This window comes from Tenrec ecaudatus, unplaced genomic scaffold (genome assembly GCF_050624435.1).
Source record: "Tenrec ecaudatus isolate mTenEca1 unplaced genomic scaffold, mTenEca1.hap1 Scaffold_321, whole genome shotgun sequence".
NCBI lineage: Eukaryota > Metazoa > Chordata > Mammalia > Afrosoricida > Tenrecidae > Tenrec > Tenrec ecaudatus.
The window spans coordinates 44,454-70,100 of record NW_027459045.1 but is presented as its reverse complement, the minus strand read 5'-3'; the positions used below and the strand labels follow the sequence as shown (position 1 = coordinate 70,100).

The window sequence follows — 25,647 nt, the reverse complement described above, 5'->3', positions numbered from 1 at the left end:
AGAAGGATGATTCGGCAGCAGCCATTCTACACTCAAGGCAAGCAGCCCCAACACCTGGGGAAGACCCCTGAGTCCCTTTTTGGGTATATATCCCCTTGTATTCCAGTGATTTGTATAATTGGAATCAACAAAATCCCTTTTTCTGACAAAGCAGGTCTGATTCCTTGATAGAAACGGTTTTCCATATGCATTAGCCCACCTCCAGAAATTGCCAGCAACTTCTCCAGGTGCTGTTCACAACACAGGTACAGTAGCCCTGCCAGAGAGAGGCCCAGTAAGCAGTCAATGGACATGATGGTCAGACAGCAGGCACTCCCCATGTGAGGGAAACTCTTTTTGCCACTGCATGAAAAATGTGAGATCCAAACTCCTAGCAAGGCACAGAAGGCCTAACCAGGTATCACCAGTTTCTCTTGCAGGCCCTCAGTGGAACAGCTAGAAAACCTATGAATTTATCTAAGGTCAGTGAGAATTTTCAGGCTCTTACAAGAGAATGTCTGCGTGCCTTTTTAGAGTGACTGATGGAAGCCTACGGGCTTTATATCCCTAACGGCCTGGAGGCCCTGAGAACAGGAGGGCAATAAGTATTGCCTTTATTACTCAGTCTGCCTCAGACATGAAAAAGAAGTGGGAAGGGTTTGACGGGAAAAATCTTAGTGATTTGGTACAAGTGGCTCAGCGGGTGTGTAACAACAGAGATGATCCTACCACGACAGAGACAAAGAAACTAGTTAAAATACTAGGAATTGCCATGAGAGACCCCAGAGACTCAGGAAAAGGAGAGCATGGCCCACTTACGGAGAGACTGACCTGTGGGCACCGCCAAGCCATGGGGCAGGATCAATGTGCCTACTGCAGGAAAGAAGGACATTGGAAAAATCAGTGCCTTGAATACCCCAGGAGAAGCAGACAACCCTCCAATAGAGAGGACGGGCCTCATCCACACCTAGAAAATCCCAAGCAAGAGACAATAATGCTTGAAGAAGCTGAATGAAGGTGTCCGTGCTCTGTTTCACTTGGTCCCCAGGATCCCAGGCTAACTGTCCAAGTAGGAGGCCAGCCAGTCAATTTCTTAGTGGACACAGGGATTACCTTCTCAGGTTCAGAAAAGAGTACAGGCAAATTGTCAAAAGGAAAGATTTGAATTACTGTCAGCATATGATTGCTTCCAAAAATAACTCACACCAGAAGATTTGCATGGAGGTTAGGTGGGTTTCTCAAGACATCATGATAAAAAATATCTGTCTGCCCTTTGTCCCAGTTAGCCATATGATTTTTATGGCACTGGCCCCTGGCTTGGCTGTTGAGCCAGGGAAACTGTTTTTGCAGGACGTGAGGCGGTGGCCTGTGGCCATCAGTGGAAGGACAAAATCTCCACAGTGGTCTTCCTGTTTCAATATGGAGCCACCTATATCACCTCTCGGACATTATTGTTGTCCTGGGCTCAGAATCGCCACCCCAGGTCTAGAAGGCACCTAACAGATCCACACTATTTGAATCAGGCTCTGGTTAGCCCCTATCAATCACTTGGTGACATGGGAGTCTGGACAATGGAGTACCTTTACTTTTCGGATCAGAAAACTAACTCAAAAAAACACAGGTGTTGACCCAGAGGCACACAACTGGTTAAAAACAAAGCCAAACTTACAACCATTTTCTGGAGCCAGAGTTCTGAGCCCCTCGTGGCTGTGCCCAGCCGAGCAGTCCCTCTCTCCTGGACCCACCAAAGATCTGAGCAGATATTCCCCACAACCCCTCCCAAAGATTTTATTTCAGAGGATAGCATTGAATTTGCATCTCCTGGACAGAGACATTATCTGATCAGAGCACACAGAGATGAAGGGGAGAAGGGGAGAGTGGAGCACATCCTGTCCCACCAGACCTTGAGGATGATGTTCCCACTCAGAGAAGTCAGTTCACATAGAAGACCACATGGCCAGCCCCACGATGAGACACAACGTCCCTCAAAGACCCATAGCCCTAGAGGGGACAACACTGGAGACACAGTGTGGGAATTACCCCCAAACTGATCTCGCTACACCGAGGCATAACACTAAGGGGGTACAGCAGAAGAGCAAGTAAAAGGAGCAGCAAGATCCCAAGGAAATGCTAAAGGTGGACTTTAGGGTCAGGGTTTGGTGCCCCAAAAGACTGGACTAGAAAACACTCCTAAAGGCCAACACATAGTCCTTAAACTGTCTATGAGCTTTTCTATCTTGTTGACCTTTGTTTTCTTTTATTGTAATTGGATTTTTGTTGTTTTGTTTATTTTGCTGCTTGGTTTTGTTCTTTCTTGTTTTTGTGCATGTTATTGCCTCTACAGGTCTGTCTAAATAAGATAGGCTGAACGAACAATCTGGAGGAGAAAAAAAAAACGGGACTAGCACATCCTGGAGGACATGCGAGAGAGGGAGGTGGGAAGAAAGGTAGTGGTGTTAAGAATTCCAGAGACAAGGGAACAACAAGTGATGGAAATCGGTGGTGAGGGGGATGTAGGAGGCCTGGTAGGGCGTGATCAAGGGTAATGTAACCAAGAGTAATTACTGAAACCCAAAGGAAGATTGAGCATGGCAGTGGGCACAAGAGGAAAATCAAAGGGTATAGAAGAGTGAGCTGGGAAGCAAGGGCCAGTTATACACGTCTAAATAAAGGCATGTACATATGTCCATATATTAACAAAGGGGCATGGGGAAATAAATCTATGTACAGATGTGTAAAGATTTAGTATTAAGGTAGCAGATGGACATTGGGCCTCTGCTCAAGGACTCCCTCATTGCAAGAACACTGTTCTATTAAATTGGTATTCTATGATGCTCACCTTCACTACACGATCACTGACCACAAAGCGGCTGCATAAGCAAATGTGGTGAAGAAAGCCGATGGTGCCCAGCTACCAAATGATATAGCGTGTGGGGTCTTAAAGGCTTGAAGGTAAAGAAGCGGCCATCTAGCTCAGAAGCAACAGAGCCCACATGGAGGAAGCATACCAGCCTGTGTGATCACAAAGTTTCAAAGGGATAAGGCAACAGGCATCATGAGAACAAAAATATCTCATCATGGAGAATGAGAGGGGACTGCCGGGTATAGACCCAAAACCTATTTGCAGTGCACTGGACATCCCCTTACAGAAGGATCTCAGAGAGGAGATGAACCAAGACAGGGTATGAAACAGCAAAGATGAAACACAACTTTCCTCTAGTTCTTAATGCTTCCTCTTGCCCCACTATTATGATCCCAATTCTACCATACAAATCTGGTCTAACTAGAGAAGATACTCTAATACCGATAGGAATTTCAAACACGGGGAATCCAGGGTGGATGGGCCCTTTAGGACCAGTGTTATGAATGGAGATACTGGGAGGGTGGAGGATGGAAAGTGGGAACCGATTACAAGGATCTTCATTGATCTAAAAGAAAGGTGGGTTAAGGGGGACACCAGACAGTGAAAGATATGACAAAAGTATTACTACATTTCCAAGGATTGATGAGGGATGGGTGGCGGGCATTGAGGGGGCGGGGAATGAGGAGCTGAAGCCAGGGGCTTGGGTGGAGAGTGGATATTTTGAGAATAATGAAGGCAATTAATGGTCAGATGTGCTTCCAACAGCTGATGTATATATGGACTGTGGTTAGTGTTGTAGGAGCCACTAATAAAAAGATCATAAAAGAAACAAAAATAATCTGGGCAGAGGGCTCATGCAAGGATGATCTCAGGCTGAATTAGACCAGTCAAAACAGCTACTGGAGTCCCCTCACCCTGTGTCTATTCCTGAGTCAGGTATGAAGCTTAGGGCCCACAGCCCCAGCAGCTGGCCAGTGAGGGAGGTGGGGCTCTGAGGTCATTCAACAGGGGGAATGGTCCTCTGTCCTGCAGGGCCCACGCTCCTTTGTACACCTGCTCTCTAGGGCACGGCTTTCATGGAGTCCACACCATGGGAGCTCTACTACTCATGGGGGGTTGGCAGAGTGCCTCTGCTCATGCGCTCACACCACCACCTAGCTGGAGGATCTCTGTGAACAAAGCCTGAGGTAGAAAACAAGCCCACTAACTGATGCTGTAAGAGATACAATCAGCATCCAGAAACCAGCAACTGGGAGTAAGAGGCAGCATACCCTGGTCCCAGCCCCTTCATAAAGCACTGCCAGGACTGTGGAATGGATACTCTGTGATCCAGACGTAGTACCTCCTCCCTTCCAGTCAGCTGAGACAAAAACCCTTGCAAGCAGAAAGCCATGCATCTGAACAGTATCCACCAGCCACTCATGTGCAGCCCTGCTGCCTCCAAAGAGCCTTCTTGAGTGAGAGAGAAATCACGCAGAAGCCTGGTCTGTCACTCAAGTGAGTTTTATGAGCGCTAGGGAGGCGTGGTGGACAAGTCTAGCCGACCCCAGTGGCTGAATTGAATTTCTATGGCCTAGGTTGGTCACTCCAGGTACAGGACCCACCCAGGTGTACCTCCCCTTCATGGCCAGAAACCTTTACCTCTGAGCATGCACAGGGTGCCTCTCCTAACTGGGCTCTTATCTTGGCCCTATGGGCATGCATAACGGATGCCCCAGTCCCTAGGATAGCTACTTAACATTTGTCCACCTGAAGAGATATGGACCCAAATCTTTGGGGTACTGGGCGACGACATCTCTAGCTAATTCCTGCTGGCGAAAGGGGCGTAGCGGGGCTTTGGATCCACACCCTTCCTACACTGCTGGGAGGGGTTGTCCATTGAGGGCAACTTAATACAGGATGGATAAGGTTGAGGTGGTCCAGGAGGTGGTAGTCGTGGACCTGGCACACTTGGTTCAGAAGCTTTAGTCACCCGATAACTTCTGGGAAAAACAAACGGTCTAAAAGGTGAACAGTTTGACTTCGACAAGGGTAAGCTTCTGTGGTGGCAGTGGCCTGGAAATTAGATGAGTGTCACAGGAAACAAAAAAAAATCTTAGGATTACCAGACATGTGTGTTTGTTCATTGGAAGTACAGGAAAAGGGATAAAATCATTCACACTTTCCCCTAGGAGGGCACAGGTTTGAACACTACTAGGTGCAGTGCGATCACTGATTCATTTATGATGCCAAGTCTTGGAACCGCTTATAAGACCCATCCTTCTTTTTAACCCTATAACGCTTCAATTTTAATTTTGGGAAAAAATTATTTTCTTTTTGTTGTGGACTTTCATAATTATAAATATATATACACATATTAATATATACATTTTTTAAATGTTATGAAAACATCATGCTCCGCGTTATAGAGTTAAATGGAAATAATGGGCTAGTACAGGAGGAGTCAAAATTGACCAAAATAGTGTAACTACCTCAGTCATTTTGAATTTTATTGGGTTCAATTGGAATAAAGGCTTGTAAATTTCCCGGGGTCCAAATTCCCTTGGTGCCTCCTACAACGGGTAGAATGTTCAGGAATGTTTCAGGGCTGGGCGATTAGTAACACCTAAGTCCAGGATACCTTAGGGCAGGGTCCTAAAACTGTTTACCCAGGGGGCTAGTTCACTGTCCCTCAGGCCATTGGAGGGACAGACTACAGTTTAAAAAAAAAACAAAAATTACAAACAAATTCATGTGCACACTGCACATCTTCATTTGAAGTTCAAAAAATAAATAAATGGGGCACATACACCCGGCAGAAAGGATCAATGACCTCGGCTGTCTGCATGTGGCCCACAGGCTGTAGTTTGAGGACCCCTGCTCTAGGCGTTCACCAAGAGGATGTGGTTTCAACCCAAAACTTGGAGACTCTACAATTTGTTTAAAAGTGATGGGGCAGAAGGATTCCTGATTGACCCACGCAAGACTAGCTATCCCATCCCCAATTACTAAGAGTTCATAGTTATGGTTATGGGGAACCAGGACATCCCGATGTGATCCCTTTAATTCAAGTGTGGGCTGAAATTGCCACTAAGAAGCCTGCAAATATAAAAGACTTACTCCCTCCCTCAAAGAAAGGGTCCTTGTTTCCAAGGTTTCAGGATATATGGCAGGACCGGAAAAACAAACGATCCAAGTTCCCAAAACCACATAGGTGGAGGCCATCCCTCCCAGTCCCCCTCCCTCACTCCCTCCCTCACCCCCTCACTTCCCCTCCCCTCCCCTCCCGATCTCTCTCCCCTAATCGGCTTTATCCCATTTTGCAGGAGAACTCTGGGAGTGGGAGAGCTGGCTTCAGACCCTTTGGTTCCACCCCCGCCCTATAAGGTTTCTAGGGGCCAGGAATAGAAAACTTCTAACAGGCCCTTATTGAGTCACTCCCACCCCCACCGGGCCCCCAACCTCACTCCTACCCCAACCAGTAGCCCCCCTACACACACTAGTACTGGTATGTCTTCCATACTCATCAGCCCACCTGGAATGATTGCCAGCAACTTCTCCAGGTGCTGTTCACAACCGAGGACGGGTAGCCCTTCCAGACAGAGGCCCTGTAAGCAGTCAGTGAACCTGATGGTGAGCGAGCGGGCACTCCCCACTTGAGAGAAACTCTTTTGGCCACTACATGAACAATGTGGGATCTCAATTCCTAGCAAGGCCCAGAGGGCTTTACCAGGTATCACCCGTTGATCTTACACGACCCTCTGCCTAAGAGCTAGGAAACCTATGAATTTATCAAAGGTTAGTGAGAATTTTCAGGCTCTTATAAGAGATCATCCGCCTGCCTTTCTAGAGTGGCTGATGGAAGCCTACGGGCTTTATACCCCTAAAGGCCTTGAGGCCACGAGAACAGGAGGGCAATAATTATTGCCTTTATGACTCAGTCAGTCTGCCTCAGCCATGAAAAAGAAGTGGGAAGGGTTTGAAGGGAAAAATGTTAGTGATTTGGTACAAGTGGCTAATTGAGTATATAACAACAGAGATGACCCTAGCACGACAGAGACAAAGAAACTAGCTAAAATAATAGTAATTGCCATGAGAGACACCAGAGACTCAGGAAAAGGAGAGCATGGCCCACTCACAGAGAGAATAACATGTGGGCACCGCCAAGCCATGGGGAAGGATCAATGTGCCTACTGCAGGAAAGAAGGACACTGGAATAATCAGTGCCTTGAAAATCCCAGGAGAGGTGCACGACCCTCCATTAGAGTGGACGGGCCTCATCTGCACCTACAAAGACCCAAGCAGGAGACAATAATGCTTGAAGAAGCTGAATGAAGGGGTCAGGGCTCTGTTTCACTTCGCCGCCAAGAGCCCAGGCTAACTCTCCATGTAGGAGGCCAGCCAGTAAATTTCTTGGTGGACACAGGGTCCACCTTCTCAGGTTCAGAAAGAAAGGCGGGCACATTTTCAAAAAGAAAGATGTGAATTATTGTGAGCCTATGATTCCTTCCACAGATAACTCACACCAGAAGGTTTGCATGGAAGGTAGGTGGGCTTCCCAAGACAACAAGATAACAAATATCTATCTGCCCTTTGTCCCCGCTAGCCACCTGGTTATGATGGCACTGGCTCCTGGCTCAGCTGCTGAGCCAGTGAAGCAGTTATAGCAGGAGAAGACTAGGTGGCCGATGGCCATCAACGGAAGGACCAAATCTCCACAGTGGGCTTCCTGTTTCAATATGGAGCCACGTATGTTACCTGCTGGACACCATCTCTATCCTGAGCTCATAATTACCATCCGAGGTCTAAAATGCAGCTCGCAGGTACACACTATATGAAACAGTCTCTGATTAACCCCTCTCGATAACTTGCTGACATGGGAGTCTGGATAATCCGGTACATTTACTTTCCAGGTGAGAAAACTCACTCAAAAACACACAGGAGTAGACCCAGAGACACACAACTGGTTAACAACAAAGTCATATTCACAACCAGCATCTGGACCAAGAGCACGGTGCCCCACAGAACTGTGCCCATCGAGCAGTCAATATCTCCTGGACTCTCAAAAGATCTGAGCTGATACCCACCCCCCCCACACATCCTTGCAGCCTCCAAAGACTGTATTTCACAGGATGGCACCGGATCTGCAGCTCGCGGAGGGGGACATATCTGATCAGAGAACACAAGGCAGAACAAGGGGGAGGAGGGGAGAATGGAGCACATCCTGGCTCAATACACCTTGAGGATGATGTTCCCAATCAGAGAAGCCAGTCCACAGAGAAGACCACATGGGCAGCCCCACGATGAGAAACGTCCCTCAAAGACCCATAGCCCTAGAGGGGACAACACTGGACACACACTGTGGGAACTGTGCCCGAACTGATCCTGCCACATGGAGGCATGACACTAAGAGAGTGCAGCAGAAGAGAAAGAAAACGGAGCATCAAAGTCCCCGGGGAATGCCAAAGGTGGACTTTGTGGTCAGGGCTCGGTGCCCCAACAGACTGGACTGGAAAACACCCCTAAACATCACCACACAGTCCTTGTACTTTTCTTTCTTGGTTAGTGTTGTTTTCTTTTAGTGTCATTGGATTTTGGTTGGGTTTTGTTTTCATTTTTGTTTGTTTGTTTTCTTTTTGCAGCTTGGTTGTGCTCAGTCTTGTTTTGTGCATGTTATTACCTTTATAAGTCTGTCTAATTAAGAGAGGCTGGATGAACAATCTGGAGGAGTAAACATGTGACCGGCCCTTTCTATGGGGCATGGGAGTGAGCACGGTGGGGGGAAAGGAAGTGGTGTCAAGAAACCCAGAGACAGGGGAACAACAAGTGATGGAAATCGGTGGTGAGGGGGATGTAGGAGGCCTGGTAGGGCGTGATCAAGGATAATGTAACCAAGAGGAATTACTGAAACAAAAAGGAAGTCTGAGCATGGCAGTGGGCACAAGAGGAAAATCAAAGGGTATAGAAGAGTGAGCTGGGATTCAAGGGCCAGTTATAAACGTCTAAATAAAGGCATGTACATATTTCCATATATTAACAAAGGGGCATGGGGAAATAGATCTATGTCCATATGTTTATAGATTTAGTATTAAGGTAGCAGATGGACATAGGGCCTCCGCTCAATGAATCCCTCATTGCAAGAACACTGTTTTATAAAATAGGCATTCTACGATGCTCACCTTCCCTACACGATCACTGACCACAAACGGTTGCATAAGAAAATGGGGTGAAGAAAGCCGATGGTGTCCAGCTACGAAAAGATATAGCGTGTGGGGTCTTAAAGGCTTGAAGGTAAAGAAGCGGCCATCTAGCTCAGAAACAACAGAGCCCACATGGAGGAAGCATACCAGCCTGTGTGATCACAAAGTTTCAAAGGGATAAGGCAACAGGCATCATGAGAACAAAAAAATCTTATCATGGAAAATGAGAGGGGATTGCCGGGTTTATACCCAAAACCTATTTGCAGTGCACTGGACATCCCCTTACAGAAGGAGCTCAGAGAGGAGATTAAGGAATACAGGGTATGAGACAGCAAAGATGAAACACAACTTTCCTCTAGTACTTAATGCTTCCTCTTGCCCCACTGTCATGATCCCAGTTCTACCATACTAATCTGGCCAAATTAGAGAAGGTATTCTAGTACCGATAGGAATTTCAAACACGGGGAATCCAGGGTGGTTGGGCCCTTTAGGACCAGTGTTATGAGTGGAGATACTGGGAGGGTGGAGGAAGGGCAGGATGGAAAGTGAGAACTGATTACAAGGATCTTCATTGACCTCAAAAGAAAGGTGGGTGAAGATATGACAAAAGAATTAGTACATTTCCAAGGATTGATGAGGGATGGGTGGCGGGCATTGATGGGGGGAAAATGAGGAGCTGAGGCCAGGGGCTTGGGTGAAGAGTGGAGATTTTGAGAATAATGAGGGCAATTAATGGTCAGATGTGCTTCAAACAGCTGATGTATATATGGATTGTGGTTAGTGTTGTAAGAGCCCCTAATAAAATGATCATAAAAGAAACAAAAATAATCTGGGCAGAGGGCTCATGCAAGGATGATCTCAGGCTGGATTAGACCAGTCAAAACAGCTACTGGAGTCGCCTCACCCTGTGTCAATTCCTGAGTCAGGCATGAAGCTTAGGGCCCACAGCCCCAGCAGCTGGCCAGTGAGGGACGTGGGTCTCTGAGGCCATTCCACAGGGGGAATGGTCCTCTGTGCTGCAGGGCCCACCTCCTATGTAAGCGTGCTGTCTGGGACAGGGCTTACATGGAGTCCACACCATGGGAACTCTACTACTCATGGGGGATTGGCAGGAAGCCTCTGCTCATGCGCACACACCACCAACTAGCTGGAGGATCTCCGTGAACAAAGCCTGAGGCAGACAACAAGCCCACTAACTGATGCTGTAAGAGATACAGCGAGAGTGAGTCAGCATTGTGCACAGAATTGAGCGATACTGGTTCTTTGGGAAATTCATAATCCAACACTGACACTGCTGAGATAAAGGATGACAGTGAGGAAGATTCTACACCTGAGCTCTGTGATGGGCCAACGTGGTGCTCTACTCTCTTCAGGAATGGATGAGCCAGCTCCACCAAGATTCCCCTTTACTGGAGCACCTGCTATGAATGTAGACGTTGAACACAAGAACGCTTTGGCGTTCCTACAATGATTTCTGACCGATGAGGTCATCGAAAAATTGATTATGATAGCCCGGAGGTTTACTTTCAGGTTTTAACCCCTCTTCAGTTAATTTCTGTGCATGGGGGAAGGTTTGGGGCTTGCTTCATTTTCCTACATACGGTATCTCAGTTTGTCCAACACCATTTGTTGAGCAAGCAGAATTTGTCCCTTTGGATATTTCTGTGTCCTTTTTCGAAGGCTAGTTTCCTGTTGACTGGTGAATATATGTGTAGCTTTTCTGTTCGAATCCATTGATCTATATACCTCTCAGTGTACCAATACACTGCTCTCCCTTAGGGAAAAACAACAACAAAAGTTGTATGAGCCCCTATATAATGATTTTTTTTAATGGACGATGAACTATTTTCCAGGCCAGCACTATCCTATGTTTGAGCACATTGCTGCAGCCACTGTGTCAATCCATCATGCCTTATAGCCTGCGGTACTCATGTTCAGGTATAGTGTTCTGCCATTCACAAGGTTCACACTGGCCAGTTCTTTCAGAAGTGGAAGACCAGGTCCTCCTCCCTCGTCTCTCTGTCTGGAAACTGCTGAAGTCTACCTGCAGTGAGTGACCCAGCAGGCATTTGAACTACTGGCTGCAAAATTTCCACCATTACAGCCAAATGCAGGCCACCACAGTACAACAGACAGTAACAGCATCTTAACACCACACAAAGGCTCCTCCCTGGGGAGACCACGTGTTCAGGCAATTGCTGCTGTTACACATGTAAGTGGGGGCTACATGAAGTCGCACCATCTCCTGTGGCCCTTCCAGGAACAGGCCATTCTGCTGTTGTTTCTACTGGACTTAGGCTCAGCTGCCAACCTGCCCTCTGCACGCATTCTTCTCCTTACCCTTCCATGTCACCTTCTCTTTGCCCAAGTCAATACTGCTGGTCAGTCACCTACTGGTGGATGCTTGCTTCTGAAGTTTCTGAACCACATTTCCCCATGGTTATGAGACATTGCTGCTGCCACTGCGCGCATTTAACAGGTTACTTTACACCTTCAATGAGAAATCTAGGGGAATAGAAAGAAAGCTTCTTCTTTCTCCCAAGGAGTGGGTGGTGGTTTTGAACCGTTTCCCTTGAGGTTAGCAGCCCAATGTGTAACCCACTACACCAGTAGAGCCTTGGTGGCACTGTCCAGCAATTATTAGACTGCTAAATATGAGGTCAGGGTTTCAAACCTACCAACTTCTCCTTGGGAGAACGATAAAGCTGTTCCCATAAAAGACTGACAGCTCCAGAAGCCCTCTATAGGGTGGCTATGAGTTGGAATTTTGCGGTCATTTAGGGCTTTTTGGTGGCATGTGATTTTTTAGGGCTTTTAGGTTGTTTGTGGACGTTCAAGGTGTGTTTGGGGCATTCGGGTGGTTTGGGGTTTTTAGGGTGTTTTATAAGATTTTAGGGAGTGTTTAAGGGATTTAGGGGTGGTTTTTTAGAGTGTATAGGTATTTTTCAGCACAATAGGGTGTTTTTAGTGATGTTGCAGAGTTCCTTAGGGATTTTAGGGTATTTTTAATATTATATGTGTTTTTTTCCCCCAGCATTTTAGGTTTTCTTAGGGCTTTCATGGTGTTTTCAGGGCATATATGGGGTTTAGGAATGTTTAGGGTTTGGGAATCTTCTAAGGATGATTTTTGGAAGTTTCACATGTTTGGGTGGGCATTTGGTGTTTTTTTTGTGGCTTTAGAGTGTTTATGGGATCCTGTCAATTTGCAGCTTTAATTCCGCAAAGAAAAGTCAGACAGCAAGCCAGAAAGGAGCAGGAAATGAAGGGGAAGCCCAGGCCACATGTTACAGCTGCCAAGTCCGGAGAACCTAGGTGTGGTCGTTGGCTACCTGGGACCGGGAGTGGGGCTGTGCTCCTGCCCAAGGGTGCTAGGGAGTAAACCAATCTCAGCTGGACGTTTGGCTTTTCTACTAATTAGCCGACTCCATGAACTTTCCCAAGGGCAGCTGGCGAATTGCCAGGGGAACCCAGCTAGACCCCCCACACAAAAGCACAGGGATGGTTACAGGAACAGGAGGTTTCACACAGTGGATGTGCAGGGCTTGGGGTCGGGATTGGGGGCCAAGGTGAGGAAGGGGCAGCAATAAGGCCTGGTCCCAAATAATCAGACACTGAGCAATAAAAGTACAAGGACTGCCAAGAGAACATGGGGACGAAGGATGGCTGGACTTCATTTGATATCTTTGGACGTGCTGTCAGGAGAGACCAGTCCCTGAAGGGACATCAAGTCCATGAAGGACATGATGCTTGGCAAAAAGTGGAGGACGGGCAATAAAACAGCTCGAACCAGTGGCTACATCAGTGGGCATAGTAACAATGGTGAGGATGGTTCGAGACCTGGCAGTGTTTTATTTTACTGCTTGTGTTTTTCTAGAACTGTCTTTCCTGGATGCACGAGGAAGGATAACTGTGCTTGTGGGAAGCAAATGCACAGTGGGCAGCGCTTTGGCCAACATAGGTACACCACCGGCACACAGTGCCCCCTTACTTGGCATCCAAAGTGACAGGGTTTGTCTTTCCCCAGAGCTCTCCAGCCCTGGGGGAAGCGGCCCTGCCTTCGGCGCACCGCCAGGGGGCAGCACTGCTGCTCTCTCACTGGCTACATCTGTGAGGACCCAGAGAGCAGCTCCTTTCTGCTGCTCTCCTCTCAGACTTCTGCCAGAAGCCTTGGCTCGTCCTGGATCCTCCCTTGATTCCCACTCTGCACCTTTGGGGACGCCCAGCCCATTAACTCTCTCCCATCCTTCCTTGCTGCCTCTTGTCCAGATGCCTGAGCTGGGCTTCAAGTAGTTGTAATGTTATGCTTAGGTGAGATGTGTTCAGCTTGTTTACTGTCTGTATACAAGAAAAGAGTGCAGCCCAAGACATCCACCCTTTTGTTCCTCTATGGAAAGCCTGTTACGTGTCATAGTCTTCTCTCTGTGCAGTGCTTTCCTCTGCTGCTGATGCTTTTACATGAAATAGGACTCGGTGTGTCACCGCTACAGGAAATTATCTCTGAAAAAATAATATGCCCAGAACTCAGAAACAGTGTCAGCTTGCATCTGGCATCATGGAAGCATCATGGGTGTGTTTCCATTCATTCGCTCCTGAGTGTCACATGTTAAACTCAGTGCATAGCATAAACAGCAGCAGGCACAAACTGAGACAAAGCACACCCTTTGCTGTGAAGCACATTCCGACTCCTGGCTGCCCCTGTGCCACAGAGTAGAACTGCCCCGCAGGGGCTCCCTAGCTGTCATCTTTACAGAGGCACATGGCCACACCTCCCTTTTGGGAAGCCACTGGGTAGGTTTGAACTTCAGGGTTGTAGTAGTTGATGTTGTAGAGCCCTGGAGTCAGTTCGGATTCATAGGGGCCTGTGCACTAGAGAGAGAAACAAAGCCCAGTCCTGCGCCATCCTCGCACTTGTTACTGTATTTGAGCCGATTCTCGCAGCCACGGTGTCAATCCACCTAAGTAAGGGTCTTCCTCTTGTTTGCTAACCCTCTGCCAAAAATGACGCCCTTCTTGCAGGACTGGTTCCACCATAGTAATATGTCCAAAGTACCTGAGACAACGTGTCCGCATCCTCTTTCAGATCTCCTGCCTTTAGTTTGTCAGCTCACTTCGATGGAGTCGATGCTGAGCCATAGCGACTCTATGAGATCAGAGCAGAACTATCTCTGTGGGTTTCCCAAAGGCTAACTCTATGGGAGTAGAACGCCTCATCCTTTTCTTCTGAGGACTGACTGGTGGTTCCCCACTGCTGACATTACAGTTGACACCCAAGGCATAAGGTACTATGCCACCAGAAGTCCCTTGCCCCTGTGCAATAACCAACACCACCTACACACAAAACCCACCCCTTCTCTGTCAGTTGGATGTATGGTGATGGCTTGAGTTGCTATGAAATTGGAAGCTACTAGGGGGAACCCGACAAAAACTACAATTTTTTCAAAACTATGCATTTAAATTTTTTATCCCCTTCATAGTACTCTCCATTACACTTCACACATTTGTCTAATCTGTGATTACATTCTTGGAAACATTTTTCAAACTCAGCAGTTTGGGTGACACCCTTGTTTTTTCTCCCCCTCTTCTGTGTTGTCAAACCACTGTCCTTCATTCATGGAAACAGAAAGAAGTCACATGGAGTGAGTTCAGGTGATTAGGATATGAGGGACAAGAGAGGCATGCTTTTTGGGGGGATGTTTTCATACTGTTATTTCTTTTCTCTTTTTTTATAATCAATTTTTGGGGCCTCATACAACTCTTATCACAATTGATACATACATCATATTTGTACATTCATTGCCCTCATCATTCTGAAAACATTTGCTCTCCACTTAATCCGCTGGCATCAGCTGATAATTATTCCCCATCCCTCATGAACCCTGAATAATTTCTAAATTATTATTTTGTCATATCTTACACTATACAATATCTCCCTTCAGCCACTTTTCTGTTGTCTGTCCCCCAGGGAGATGGTTATATGTAGATCCTTGTAATCGGTTTCCCCTTTCCATTCCTCCCTCCCTCTACCCTCCTCGTATCGCCACTCTCACCACTGGTCCTGAAGGGATCATCCGCCCTGGATTCCCTGTGTTTCCAGTTCCTATCTGTACCAGTGTACATCCTCAGGTCTAGCTAGATTTGTAAGGTAGAATGGGGATCATTTTAGTTGTGGGGGAAGAAGCATTTAGGAGCTAGAGGAAAGTTGTATGTTTCATTGTTGCTACAGTGCACCCCGACTGGCTCCTCTCCTCCCTGCTACCCTTCTGTAAGGGGATGTCCAATTATCTACAAATGAGCTTTGGGTTTTCACTCCACACTCCCCCGTATTCACAAAGATATGATTTTTTTGTTCCGATGATGTCTGATACCTGATTCTTCCGACACCTCGTGATCACACATGCTGGTGTGCTTCTTTCATGTGGGCTTTGTTGCTTCTCAGCTACATGACCACTTGTTTAACTTCAAGCTTTTAAGACCCCAGAATGTCTAACTTTTGATAGTCGACCACCATCAACTTCAGTCACCACATTTGCTTATGCACCCATTTGCCTCCAGCAATTGTGTCGGGGAGGTGAGCATCACGGAATGCCACTTTAATACAACAAAGTATTTTTGCATTGAGGGAGTACTTGAATGGAGGCCCAATGTACATCTGTTACCTTAATACTAAACCTATAAATATATGCATATAGATCTATTTCCCCATCGTTATACATAAATATATTTACATATGCACATGCCTTTATTTAGACCTCTATAAATGCCCTTTGCTTCCTACCTCTTTCCTTGATTTCCTTTTACTTTCTGATTGTCCCACTCTCATGTTCAGCCTTCATTTGTGTTTCAGTAATTCCTCTAGGTTACATTACTCTTGGTTACACTCTACCAAGCCTCCTACACCCTCCTCACCATCTATTTGGATCACTTGGTGTTCCCTTGTCCCTGGGTTTGTTAACAGCACTTCCTTTTTCCCTACACCCCCCTTTCCCATCTCCCTCCCCCAGCTGTCAGTCCCATTGTTTTCTCCTCCAGATTGTTCATCCAGCCTATCTCATTTAGACAGACCTGTGGAAATCATAGCATGCACAAAAAACGAGACAGAGCAAACCCAAGCAACAAAATGAAACAAAAGAACAACACCACCACCAACAAGCCAATGACAAAAAGCAAAACAAAACACAAGAAAGAAAAGCTTTTAGTTAGTTCAAGGACTGTTTGTTGGCCTTTAGGAGTGCTTTCTCATAGAGTATGATGGGTCAGCTAGCCCTGGCCCCAAAGTCTATTTTTGGTATTCCCTGGGGACTTCGTTGCTCTGTTCCCCTTCCTGTTCTGTTGTACACCCTTAGTATTTTGCCTCGGTGTGCTGGGATCAGATCGGGCGATAGAGGCATGCTGTTTTTTGTGTGTGAGCAGGTGCACTGTCATGGTGGCAAAACCAGTCCCCTGTCTACCACTAATCAGTCCTTTTTATTTTAAATAAATCATTTTATTGGGGGATCTTACAGCTCTTGTAACAATTCATACACCAATTTGTATGAAGCACATTTGTACATACATTGCTATCATCATTTCCAAACATGTTCTTTCTCCTTGAGCTCCTTTTTTCCCCTCCTCCCACCCACGTGAACCACTGATACTTTATACATACTTTTTATTTTTATATTTTACGCCTCTGCTGTATCCCTTCACCCAAACTTCTGCTGTTTGTTCCCCTGGGTGGTGGAGTGGGGCTGTATGTCCATCATTGAGATTGGTTTCCCCTTTCTTCTGCTTCTCCCCCCTACCTTCCCTCGTGGTGTTGCTACTCTCAGTATTGGTCCTGAGGGGTTTATCTGTCCTGGATTCTGTGTGTCGGAACTTCTAGTCAATAGCAGTGTGCAAGCTCTGGTCTAGCCAGACAACTCAGACCTTCTTACACAATATCTTCAGAACCTCTATATAGGAAGCTTGATTAACAGTCTGACCTAGTGCAATGACTAAACTCCAAATGCACTATCACCCTCACATCAACAAAACCAAACAAATGAGCATCTTCTTGAAGTTTGAGTTCACTTGACGAGGTGTATTTGAGTGAGGTGATGATGGCGTCTTACACTGACTTGATTTATGTTTGCATTCTGGCTTGTGAGAAGAGCACAAGGTCTTGTCACCAGCAATGACCTTGGGAAAAAAGTGTGGGTGCACTAGCTCAGAGCAAGTTGCCAGATGCCTGCCCAAACAGGAGAATGTATATTTTGAAATGTGTACCCAGTGGAGCTTTGTACCGCTTGGTTTTTTGGCGGGGGTGGGGTGGGGGTGGGTGGAAGGCCGGCTACTCCTTTGTAGGTTAGATAATCTGAGATGTGCTATTTGAAATTTCCTGGGGCCAGTTTTAGACAAAACTAGAAAAGTTAATTTTGCTGTATGGAAAAATCTGACAGTCTGGAAGTATCTAATTTTCCTCACATGCCATCATTCCCCTAGTAGCATTATTCTTAGTTAAAGCTCTCCTCTGTTCCTCCTTAGGGTTTCCCCCACTACCTGATGTTCCTTTTCTCCTACTCATCATCAAGGGACTTGTGTCCAAAGTGAGGACAGCAAATAATTAAGAGACCCTCCTGACTCTCTGTTAAGAAGGGTGCTCTGGTGCATGCGTGTGTTTATGTGTGCACATACAATCGCATTTGAATTTTGTTGGAAGAGGCTTCATAGAGACAGAGAGTGACATGGTTAGAGCTGCTGCACATGTAGAGCACTGTACTCTATGGTGTTCTAATTCAAATGCATGTAAGGTCCAAGAGAGGTAATAGAAGCAAGTGACCAGGGTCAGGGAAGGCAGCAGGAGGAACTGAGGGAGCCTGAATGCCTCACACCCTGCCAGTTTCACTGATTCTTGGATGGGAGAGTACCAACCTAGTGCTGTGAAATCTTCGCAGTTTTCAGAGGCTTGGGGGATTTAAATTTTGTATGTAAAAAATAGACATCAAAAATGCTTGTAATTTATTGATTTCGATAAACACACTGAATGCCAGTACTCAAGTCAAACAAATCAAAATGACAGCCATCGAGTCTTTGCCAACTCATAGTGACCCTATTAGACAGGGTAGAACTGCCCCTCAGTTCAGCTCCCAGCCCTGGAAGCCCACCAGTTCCTCGTTATTATCATGAGGAATACTATTTTCACAAGAGCATTACATACCCCTAGAGACTAAACCATAAAGCCATATAGGCTTTGACCATCAATTCTGATATGCTTTTTCCTCAAACTGATGGGTCATTTGATGGAATCCTTGTATTACTTCCCTAACATAAAAATTAATCAAGCAAAGGAGATTCAGTGCTCAGTACTACAGCCCCCTATTTAGAGATTAACTCTTAAAAACCACCACCACCACCACCACCACCACCACCACCACCACCACCACCACCACCGCCACCTTATCTGTGTTGATAAAAACTTGAGTAGGCTGTATAAATATCTCAAGTATTTAGGATAAAATGGATTCTTATTCTACTGTCACATATTTAGTTTGAGTTATGTGTTTCCATCTGAACACAAATTAAATAGACCTCATTGACATCTTTTCAAAATGCCATAAAAATTAAATGATTACCTTAAAAGATACTCAGTATAATTAGGCATCAGAAAAATGTACATCAACACTAGAGCGAGATAGTGTTTCAACCCATCAAGATGACACTAGCCAAGAATATTAAAAATACCATTGAGTGCTGGAAGAATGAACAGATTTGTGTCAGAAGAACAGTCTGAAAGGTCCTTAGAAGCAAGCACGGGGAGACTTCACATGCTTTGGGTATGTTATCAGGAGATGCCAGTCCCTGGAAAAGGCTGAAATGTTAGGTTCAAGTATAACAACAGTTTTGAAGATGGTGTAGGACTGCGCAGTGGTTCATTCTGCCTTGAGTTGGAACTGACTCAATAGCACCTAATGCTAAAAGCTAGATGCTTTTGATCCTAAATGAAAAGTGGATGGTCCAGCCTCCATACCAGCTACGTGGACAACTGCCCCTCCCCCCAGAAGAATTTACTTTAGAAGACGGCACTGAACCTGTAGCTAGGGGAGATGGACATGTCTGATCAGAGCACACAGGGGCAAATGAAGGGGGAGGAAGAGAGTGGAGCACACACTGGTCCACCAGGCTTGGAGGATGATTTTGGCACTCTGAACAGCCAATGTACAGAGTGGACCATATGGCTGATCCCACTATGAGACATGCCATCCCTTGCTGGCCCAGGGCCCTATGGGGACAATACCGGAGACTCTGTGTTGGGACTGACCCGACTGGCCCTCCAACACGGAGGCAAATCACTAAAAGCATGCAGCAGAGCAACCATGGGAGCAGAGCGGGTAGCCCCTGAGGGAGTACAAAGGACAGACTCTGGGGCCAGAGCATGATACGCCATCAGACCTGACTGAAGGACACACCTATAGAAAAAAAAAAAATCAGACCTTGATCTATTTACAGGTTTTTCTTTCTTAAAAATTTTTTTTGTCTTTTAATTAATTTACTCTTTTATTGATCATTGGTTTTCTGTTGTTGTTTTTTTGTCATCACTGTGTTCTCACCCATCGCCTATCCTGCTATGGTTTGATTTTTGGTGCATATTATTATCTCAACAGATCTATCTAGATAAGATAGGCTGGAAGAATAGGCTGGAGGAGAAAACAACAGGACCAATGGTTCCCGGGGACATGGGAGAGAGAGAGGAGGGGGTAAGGAGGTGATGCTGACCAATCCAGCGACAGGGGAGCAACAAGTAATCCAAAATCCGTCGCAAGGAGGGTGTGAGAAGCCTGGTAGGTATTCAGCAAGGGCAATGTAACCAAGAGAAATTACTCAAACCCAAGTGAAAGCTGAGCATGATAGTCGGACAAGAGGAAAGTAAAAGTAAATAGAGGAAAGAACTAGGTGACAAAGGGTATTTCTAGAGGTCTACATACTGGCATGTACATATGTAAATATATTTATACAGGAGGGTTCGTAAATAGATCAACGTGCATATATTTATAGACTTAGTATTAAGGCAGTAGATGGACATTGCCAAATACTTACTCAATGCAAGAACACGTTATATTAAATTGGCATTCCATGATGAACACCTTTCTAACATGATGGTTGAAGAAAAATGTGTGCACTAGCAAATGTGGTGAAGAAAGCTGATGGTGCCTGGCTATCAAAAGTTATAGCATCTGGGATCTTACAGGCTTGAAAATAAAGAAGCGGCCATCTAGCTCAGAAGCAACAAAGCCCACATGGAGGAAGCACACCAGCCTGTGTGACCATGAACTGTTGAAGGGATCAGATATCAAGCATCAAAGAACACAAAAATCATGTCATTGTAAATGAGGGTGAGTGCAGAGTGGAGACTCAAAGCCCATTGGTAGGTAACTGGACACCCCCTTCCTGAAGGGATGTGGGGACGAGATAAGCCAGTCAGGGTGCAGGGTAGCAACAATGAAACATGTTTCCTCTAGTTCCTAAATGCTTCCTCCCCCCACTATCATGATCCAAATTCTACTTTACAAATCTGGCTAGACAAGGGGATGTACAGAGAGATCGCCTTGGAGATTGGGTGGATGTTCCCACAGTAGCGTGGAGCCTCACAAGTGGTGGTCAGGCGTTTCCCACAGTCACTTGTAGGACCTCAGGATTTAGGCTGGGGATGCCCCCACTTTTTATAGGGGAGAACAACCTGTGGCTTAGTGTGTGGGAGAGGACCAGCGTGAATTCCCCAGCTGCTTGCCACACCAATAAGTGGGGGGGTGGGAGCTCCCTCAGTTGGGCCTTCAGGTTTGCCCTAGGCAGAGGGGAGTGGCCTGGAGACAGCTATTGTCTTGTGATGGGAAAGAGAGTGAAAGGAGAGGAAAAAGAGAGAAAGAGGAAGACACAGACTGGGGCAATAATGCCAACCAGACTGACAACCACTCACCCACAGACAACTAAAATGCACAGAGTAAACAAAGGTGACAACAGTAAAAAAAAAAAAAAAAGAAAACAACTAAAAAGGAGAACCAAATCTGTGGAGGCTGTGGTAGGAAGTAGAGAAGAGCTAGATGGAGCGGAGAAAAGCAGAAAACCTGTAAGAAGAGCCCAATAAAAGGAAAAAGAGAGAAGAGAAAAGGAAGGAGGAGGAGAGAGTATTTTTTAAATGGTTAAAGAAATAACTGACCCTGTGTTATGCTGTGTGTAGCTCTGACTCGTCCTGTGTGCAGTACTGTCTTAGGGGTCAGGCTGCCCACTAGGAGGACAGGGTTGCCCTAGGCAGAGTGTAGGGCTCTGGAAACCAGCAGTGGTATGTGCAAGCAATGAGAGGGAGCAGAGAGAATCGTACAAGCTAAGAGAGAGGTGAAGAAAGCAAAGACAGAAAGAGGAAAGAAAGAAAAAGAGAATAAAGAGAAAGAAGGAAATAAATCCAACTGAGTTCACTAAGGTTGGCTGTGATGGTAAAGAGCAAGGAGAGAGAGAAGGAGGAAATAAAGTATAAAGTAGTAGCTGATCCCTGATTGCTTGGATGAGGGGCCAGAGGGGTTTAGACACTGCTCCAACATGGCAGGTCAGTGTGCCCTTTTAATGCCGGGACCCAGTGGTGCTGGGCAGAATTGCCCTAGTTGACGAGATCACCTTAGGGGCATGACGGAGGTTTCTTCAACGGTGCAGCGCACTGTAGGTGTTTGTCCCAGGTGCCTTGTGTGGTGTACAGCACTCCCACACAGGGCAGGCTGGAGTGCCTCCTGCTATTTGGGTTGATTTGCCCTAAGCGGAGGGAAGTGACCTGGAAGCCTTTAGTGGCATATGAGAGGAGAGAGTGGGAGAGAAGAGGAAAAAGAGGGGAAAAGGGGAAAAAAAGAGGGATAAAGAAGAAAGCGAGTAAATAAAAGCCCAACACCAACCTGAGCACGTTGAAACTGAGTGCGGTGGAAAAGTTAGAAGGGCTAGTGAATAAAGTGAGAATAAGTAGAGCAGTGGGTAAGGAGGTAATGATACTTGATCACCTGTCCTTGAGGCCAGAGGAATTCCAACTCTTCCTCAAGGTCACAGGGTCATGGACTTGTAAGGTCTCTCTCTCTGGCCTAAATTCCAACCCCAGTCCTTGGCTCCCCGCGAGAAAAATTTCATGCGGAAGCCGGGCTCGTGATCCAAGTGAATTTAATGAGAGTTAAAAGAAGCTTCAGGTTTTACAAGGCACCCATAGGATTCCTTTGACCATGGGGCCTGGCAGAGACTGCCTCAGGTCATGCAAGGATCTCTCTCCTCCCAGGAAGACGACCTGGACCACCCCTCTCCCTTCTGGTTCCTGCCTTTTCAAGGGTTCCCGGGGAGGCTGGTGAAGGACCCCAGGTCAATCCCATTGGCTGAACTGCAATCATCTGGCCCAGGTGGGCTGCTCCAGGTGCAACATCCATCGGAGCCCACGGGCAGGAAAATCCAGCTTTCCTATGCTGGCTCTCCTGGGCATGCGTTAATGGACTTTCCCATCCCTGATGTAGGGTTCCACAGATGCTGTGTGAGATTACTTCAAAAGCAAGATCGCGCCCGTGGCCAGGGGTCACTTGGGTGCTGGAGTACCTGCCTTGTGCTGCATGTAGCACTGCAGCAGGGGCTGGGAGGGGGCACTGGGGGGCTCCCTCAGCCCCGTCTAGGGCTCCAAGACCGGCAGGGCCTCCCCAGCTATGTGTAGAATCACTGAGAGGGAAGCTTGTTGTCCTATCTAGACTGCTGATGCTTCCTAGATCAGAGGATTTTCTTTTTTATCCCTCTGGCCAGCTAGAATGAAATTGTCTCCCACAGTCTCTGGGCTACAGCTCAGTGCTGTTTAAGGCTGACACTGCTACAGCGGGTCTTTGTTATGGTAAAAGCTGCCAGGCCCTGTGGCTGAGTTCTGGCATTCCTTAGCTAGGTTGCTTCTTATGCTGATTTATGTTAAGGGACTCCCCATGTGGTGCTTGGAGCTGAGCAACCAGACTTGGGTTTGAGTTTTAAACCAATCATTTATGTTTCACCCTTAAAAAAAAAATTCTACTTGTGATGTGCTCAGATTTGGTGGCTGTCAAGCTGACCCCCAGAGGGGGAGATGCAGCTTATCAGGGGGGTTGTTTACTAGTCGGCCAATTGGAACTAAATTTGCTCCCTGGACTCCCGACTTTCTGCCTTTTTCTCCCACACCATGATCTTCCTAAGGTAATAATATATTTTTTCTTCTACTCTAAATTATGGCTACCCACCACCAACCCCTGACCGTGAGCTCAAGGCATCCAACCGCATGGAGAGCTCAGTGTGGGGTTCCCCTCGTGTCTGAGATTCTGCCCCCTCTCAGGGCGTCCACCTGCAGGGATCCCTGCTCCAGGCAAGGGCATATCTGGCGCCTGCCACTTCGTCAAAATTATAGTGCTGCTTTAAAGCATTCTTGGTTTGCTTTGTGAGTGGAAATCCCACAAAAGAAGGGGTTCAGGAGAAACCCTGTTACCCTAGTTCTAATTTCAGAACTCCACCTCCCCGTTTCCTTCACCTAATTTCCTATTTTTCTGGTCTGGCAGCAGGAGCTCCAGATAGATGGGTCCTATCTGGTTGCCATTTTCTCTGAATCCCTCCATCTATTTTTTTTTACACTCTTAAAAAGTACAAAACATTTACTCTACAAGCGCAAACAGATTTTCAAAAGCAGGGAAAAACCTGAACGTTCAGTACATGGTTCAATCGTCTTTTCATCTCTGCGCCCTAACTATGCTGAGCTCCATGGAACTGCATGGAGGGGAGCTATTCTGGCATCATCGAGCCAAGTGAGTGTTTTGAATTACCTCAAGTGAATATTTGACTGGAAAGCATAGGGTGTAAAAAAACCCTGAAATCAGATGGTGCACATCTATCACAAAGAACAGGGCCTTGTACTTAAACCTTTTTTCTGAAAATAAGCAGCCATCTAAGTGAGATGTCAACTAAGTCCGCCCAGAACAAGCAGCACAGCCAGTGTGATGCCAGGGTGATAAATAATAGAATCTCAATCTGCAGGTATGAACAAGAATCAGAGCTTAAGTTCGGAACACCCAGTTTGCAAAAGGACTCAAATGCACATGCGGGGTGAATTCCCTCTGACCACAGCCCATGGACATGAACAGATACAGTTAAGTTCAAATGTAACACCTGATCATTTGATCTCTTCAGACTAATTTTAATTTGGTTCCAGTTTTTAGTATTTTTCACTTTCTGTTCGATTGAGGTTTTTCTCTCTTTTATCATTGTTAGTTTTTCTTTTCTACTTGTTTCTTGATTTTGTTTTGTATTTTTTTTTAATACATATGAAATCCAGGAGAGGCAAATCCAGAGAGACACTAACAGAATTAACAATCTCTTAGGGACAGGCAGGGAAGATTTGGGGGAGTGAGGGGGGGGCTAACAAAAATTAATATAAAAGAAGGAAATGATGTAAACCTGATTGTGGTGAGGATTACACAAATCTTAATATGACTGAAGTATTGAATGATATATGTGAATTATATGAGAATTAAAATAAAACAAAAGCTGAGGTCAGAGATAGGGCAGCAATTTAGCCCTGAATCTCTTGGTGAAGATTGAATGTCATTTTGTGCCAAGAGCCCATTTTTCCACTCATGAAGTTTGGGGAACCGGCGGCGGCGGCGGCTCGGGACGGGGGTGGGGGGGGCGCCAGGGGAGGGGGCAGACACCTGGGGCAGTGATGGCGGCGGTGGCGGCGGCGGCTCGGGGCCGGGGGGGGGGGGGGGGGGGGGCGGGGCGCCAGGGGAGGGGGCAGACACCAGGAACAGCGGTGGCAGCGGCGGCTCCCGGCGCCATCTTGGGCTGATCGATGAATTGAACAAAGAGGATCAATTTCCGATCAAGCGAGTTATCAATGGGGGCCGGGGAGTGAGAGGGACTTGTCCCCGAGTCGGCCCCGCTTTTCCCGGCACCCCCCTCCTCCCCTCCGCCGCGGCCCCCCGGCGGCGAGGCAGCCCGGCGCCCCCGGGGAGGCCGCGACCGCCCGCAGCCCCCACCCCCGAGCGAGAGGCCGAGAGAGGAGAAGCCTGACCTGCAGCTGCTGTAAATCAAAGCGCTTCCAATATTGAAACATCGATCCCACATTGGCCGCCATCTTGAGACATATTGAGACGGAGTGAGAGGCTGATAGAGAGGGGGCTGGAGTTCAGGAGCCGCCAGGAGGCAGCAGGCGGGCGGCGCCAAAACCCGGCCTGGAGCCGGCCGCCGCCGCCGCCACAGAGGAGCGCGGACTCCTCCTCACGGCGCCACCGCCGCCAGGGCGAGCCGAGCCGGAGCCGGAGTCGGAGGCCGAGGGCGCGGCGGCAGCTGGCCCGGCCTCGCGCGCGGCCGCCCGGCCCCCGCCCCCCGCCAGCGGCCGAACGAGCGACCCGCCCGCGACCCCCGCCCCTCCCAACCCCCAGCCCCGGCCGGCGGCAGCCCGGCGCGGCCCGGCCCCGAGGGGGCGCTGGAGGGCGGCGAGAGGGCAGCCCCGCGGCCCGCCGAGGCCCAGGCCCGGCTCACCTGGCGCGGGGGGGCGCGGAGGGAGGGGGCCCTGGCGGCGGCAGAGCGCAGCCCCCCGCCCGCCTCTACGCCCGGGCGCTGGGTGCCGGCGACGCGCCGGGGGTCGTCGGTCCT

At 47.5% G+C, this 25,647-nt stretch overlaps 1 long non-coding RNA gene across 1 annotated transcript in view; it reads right to left on the bottom strand.

The window, feature by feature from the left end:
• LOC142436477 (uncharacterized) overlaps nucleotides 1-25,266 on the bottom strand; it is a 46,456-nt gene extending 21,190 nt beyond the window's left edge. The window contains exon 1 of the long non-coding RNA XR_012781958.1: nucleotides 25,064-25,266. This is a non-coding gene — a long non-coding RNA (uncharacterized LOC142436477). The remainder of the gene's footprint in view (nucleotides 1-25,063) is intronic.
• Nucleotides 25,267-25,647: the final 381 nt, after the last annotated feature.